The sequence below is a fragment of the Penaeus monodon genome, chromosome 12 (assembly GCF_015228065.2).
Source record: "Penaeus monodon isolate SGIC_2016 chromosome 12, NSTDA_Pmon_1, whole genome shotgun sequence".
In the NCBI taxonomy this organism is placed as follows: domain Eukaryota; kingdom Metazoa; phylum Arthropoda; class Malacostraca; order Decapoda; family Penaeidae; genus Penaeus; species Penaeus monodon.
In genome coordinates, this window is record NC_051397.1 from 43760692 (window position 1) to 43765691 (window position 5000).

At 35.8% G+C, this 5000-nt stretch overlaps 1 pseudogene; it reads right to left on the reverse strand.

Moving 5' to 3' along the window:
- LOC119579721 overlaps window positions 1-4465 on the reverse strand; it is a 5402-nt pseudogene extending 937 nt beyond the window's left edge.
- Between the last annotated feature and the right edge of the window lie 535 nt (window positions 4466-5000).

The window sequence follows — 5000 nt, forward strand, 5'->3', positions numbered from 1 at the left end:
GACAGAGAACAAGAGAAAAATATGTTCCAGTCTCCGTAACAAGTAACACAAAGAGAATGACGGAAATCCTCCATAAGACCAAGATGAGGAATGACTGATTATCCTGATGAAGAGTGATGTATCACCTTAATTACAGACGAAGGAGAACAAATAAACGCGAAATAAAGAAGAGAAAAAGTCGTTAGCAGAAACCTTACGAAATAGAGGCTCGCTTTTCTCCTCGATACAATTTGTGAAATGATTAAGTGTTTGTATCTATTTCTAATTCTTTTTATGACAAATGGGGAGGATGATGAAGCTAGGAGGAAAAGTGAAGGAAGGAAGAAAGACAGAGGTGGATTAGGTGAATTCTTTTTCGTTTTCGTAATTCCGATAATACTAATAAGCGTGGTGATGCGATGTTATCTGATACTGAAGTTGTGATATATATAAATAAATATATATATATATATATATTAATATATATATATATATATATATATATATATATATATATATATATATATATATATATACAACCATCATTATAATACTACTACTACTACTACTGCTACTACTACTACTAATAACAATAATGATAAAAATAAAATAATAATGATAATAATAATAATGATAATAATAATAATAATAATAATAGTAATAATAATAATAATAATAATAATGATAATAATAAAAATAATAATAATGATAATAATAATAATAATAATAATAATAATAGTGATAATGATGATAATAATCAAAAGTATGAACAATAATGATAATAATGATGATAAGGATAATATGATATTAATGATAGCAGTAATTATGGCAAGAACAGTGAGAATAACAATAATGATAATAACGATAACAAAAATAATAATTAGTATAATGATAATGATATAATGATATTGATAAATAATGATAATAATAATAATTGCAATGATAAATATTATTAGTAATATTACAATGAAAAATAATGGAAATTATGAAAATGATAGTAACAATATTAATGATAATTATAAGAAGAATGAGGATGATAATAGTGCTGATGTTGATAATAACGATAATGATAATGATAATAATAATTATAATAATAATAATAATAATAATAATAATAATAATAATAATAATAATAATAATGATAGTAATAATAATAAAAGTAATAATAATAAAATAATTATGTAATTATTGCTATTATTATTATTATTATTATTATTATTATTATTATTATTATTATTATTATTATTATTACTATTATTATTATTATCATTAACAATAATATAATAATAATAATAATAATAATAATAATAATGATAATAATAATAATAATAATAATAATAATAATAATAATAATAATAATAATAATAATTAAATAAAATTAATAATGAAATATAAAATAAAAAAATAATAAAAATAAAAATAAAAAATAATGATAACAATGACGATGATTGTAAGTATAAGAGAAAAAAAATAATAAAACAGGAATGATAATAATAATTATAGTAATAAAAAAATAATAATGATAATAAAACAATAACAATAATAATATAATAATAATAATAATAATAACAACAATAATAATAACAATTATAATAATAATAATAGTAATGAGAATAATAATAAGAGGAAGAAAATCATACATTACCTGTTTTAATATCAAAGTAATGGCGATGACTCACTAAAATATCTCAAATTCTGGAGTTTAAGGCTAATTACGAAAAGAAGGAGCTCCTAATGATCAGGAAAGGGTTGTTTTACAATAATAAGTATGATAAGCGGGTACGAACTGCTGCAAATCATTGCGAAAGTGAAGGAGAAGAGCGGCTTTTATTGTAAAAATTTGTATGTGTGTGTTGGTGGGTGGGTGTCTATAATAAATAAATAAATAAATAAATAAATAAATAAATAAATAAATAAATAAATATATGTATATATATATATATATATATATATATATAATATATATATATATATATATATATATATATATATATATATATATATATATATATATATATATATATATATATGATGTGTATGTATACAAATCACATAATAACAATAATATTTCAGCAATGACAACAAAATAATGATAATGAGTGATGATAGCAATAATGCTAATAGTGATGGAAGAAAATCCACAATACAAAAACGAGATTATTGAAAAGGATACTACAGTTTCGAAATCCTCCTGGATTCCATCCTCAGGTCTGGAGAGGAAAGGGAGAGGAGAGGGAACGCGGTGACACGGGGCAGGTGAACAGACGAACGGAAGCAAAAGGCGGCCACATGAGGTCGGAGGATCGGGCGGACTATGTGCGGGTGGCCGGCAGAAGGGAGAAGGCGGAGGATGTGGGACGCGAGGAAACTATCACCAAGAAAAAAGCCACTGTTCATGTTGAAATTAGGCAGCGGCTTTATAGGGAGGATTCCACCAGTCTGCGGGCGTGGATATCAGCGGAAGGAAAGACAATCCGCGCCGTTGACCAGTCCATCGGATGGTCTGTGTCCCACTGATGACGAAACAGGGCGTTGTTCTTGTGTCCCCTGGATACAGCGTATTTATGTTGAGACAGGCGCTTAGAGAGACTGGCATCTGTCTCGCCAAAATACTACTTAGCACAGGAGGGACAAGGAACAGCATAGGCGCCACCTTCGAGGTAGAGGGAGGGCTGGTGTGGACCAGGTTGCGACGGAATTATTCACCTGGCGAAAGATCAGCCTGTAGTGAGAGGGTGAAGAGGGCGACGGAGAGAGTAGATCTCCTCAGTGTAGGGCGGCTGAGGACAGGCAGGTGATAGTCTCTTTAGGAAAGGAGTCGTGGTAGAAGGTCGCCGTGCCCGGATAACGCGACGTCGAGAACATGACGAGGGTAACCCGTTGGAGAACGAGCGAAGCAGGAAGTCGATCTCTCAATCCAGGTACTGGGGGTCACAGTTGCGGAGGAACAGCGAGGTGGCAACACCTTTCTTTACATCGAGAGGATGGTATGAGAAGTGTATGTACATACCACTATGCATAGGCTCCCTGTATGGAGAGGGAGAAGTGGTCATCAGAGCGATGAACTAGGGTGTCCGAGAAAGGGAGCTTGTTGTCAACCTCCCATTTTACCTTGAAATGGATGGAAGGAAAGAGAGTTCAGCTGCGTCAGGAAATCCGAGAACAGGGCAGGGTCATGAGGCCAGAGAGCAAAGACGTCGTCGACATACCTCAGCCAGACCGACGGACGAAGGGAGATGGAAGGGAGAAGCTCAGACTCGAAGAATTCCATGAACAGGTTTGCCAAGACTGGAGAGAGGGGAGAGCCCATGGCAACACCGAACGTCTGAGAGTAGAAGCGACCCTCAAAGGAAAAGGAATTAGACTCCACACACAGACGAATCAGCTGGAGGAAGACGTCGGTGGGCAGAGGGAGACGAGGATCCTCTGCGGGGAGCCTCCTCTGAAGAAAAGCGAGGACGTAATCAAGCGGGACCTTGGTGAACAGGGAGGCAACATCCAATCTCATCATGATCGCCGGTAATACTCCACGGACGTGGGAGATGAAGTCCTGAGAGTGGTGGAGGTGAGCAGGAGAGAAGGTACCAAGGAGGGGAGTGAGAGACTTCGCAGCCAGGCCGCAGAACCTCTGGTAGAGATTCGCCACCGGAAAACAGGCCGCTATCTCTTTCGGGCGACGGTGGAAGGTAGCAGCAATGCGTTCACGGGGGTCGCTGGTCAGAGGTGCATAGGTAGAGGCGTCATCCAACAGGTCCTGAGTCTTCTGCAGGTAAGAAGCACGGTCGAGGACCACCACCGAGTTGCCCTTGTCAGAAAGCAAAATGATGACATCCTCCCTGCGCAGGCTTTGAAGGGCCTCACGGTAATGCCTGGGAATGGAAAGGTTAGGATGGAGGAGAGATTCGAGGGCTGGGATGAAAGCACCACGGAGGAGATAGATATCAGGCAACGAGTTCCTGTGCGAAGAGATGAAACGGTCAAAGGATGAAATAATGTCGATACAGGTAAGGGGGTGAGTGCGAAGGAAAGACCGAAGCCAAAGAGTTGTTGCTGGTGAGGGGTCACGGACAGGGAAGATAGGTTGGTGACAGCGTCGGTGAGGGAGAAGCGGGACCAAGGACTGCGGGCGGTGAGGATGGAGAGTTTCTGGGAGAGAGACGGCCATGGGTGGTGGAGAGGGACCGGAAAGAATCATGAGCAACGTCGGATATGAGCTAGAAGATATATCTGGAGAGCCGCTCCTTCAGGAAGTCCAAACGTACTCGTGAACGATAGAAAGCATGCTCGACATCCCGCGAATACGTTCAAGGAGGAGAGAACGTGCATAGTCCGGAAAGGGAGATCCTTCCTCTGAATGTTTTAGTACATTAGAGATCGAGGAAAGGAGCACCTTCTCCTCGAGGCAGTCACGGAGGAAATGTAGCTGGTTCTTCCGTCGGTCCGTGGCGATGACAGAATCCTCGTAGGCCCGAAAAGCAGGTACCATGTCAGGGAAGGAGGTGAAGAGGAACGATGGATGGATGATGGATGGTAAGACACTCTTCCGTGCTGATGCTATGGAAGAAAAATCCACAATACAAAAACTAGATTTATTGAAAAGGAGACTACAGTTTCCAAATGCACCTGGATTCCATCCTCAGTTATTATTATTATTGAAGAAGTTTCTCTATTTATTATTACTTATTATTATTATTATTATTATTATTATTATTATTATTATTATTATTATTATTATTATTATTATTATTATTATTATTATTATTATTATTGTTAATGTTACTATCCATTTCATTATTTTCATTATTGCCATTACTGATATTGATACCATTATGATAATGATAATTGTTAATATTGTTATTACAATTATCATGTTCATAATATTCACTATCATAATTAACATTTTCGTTATCAATATGAATATCAATATTTTATTATTGTTAGCATAATTATCATAATTATTATTGTTATTTTATAATTACTACTATTAGTAGCAGTAGTAGTATCATCATTATCATCATCAT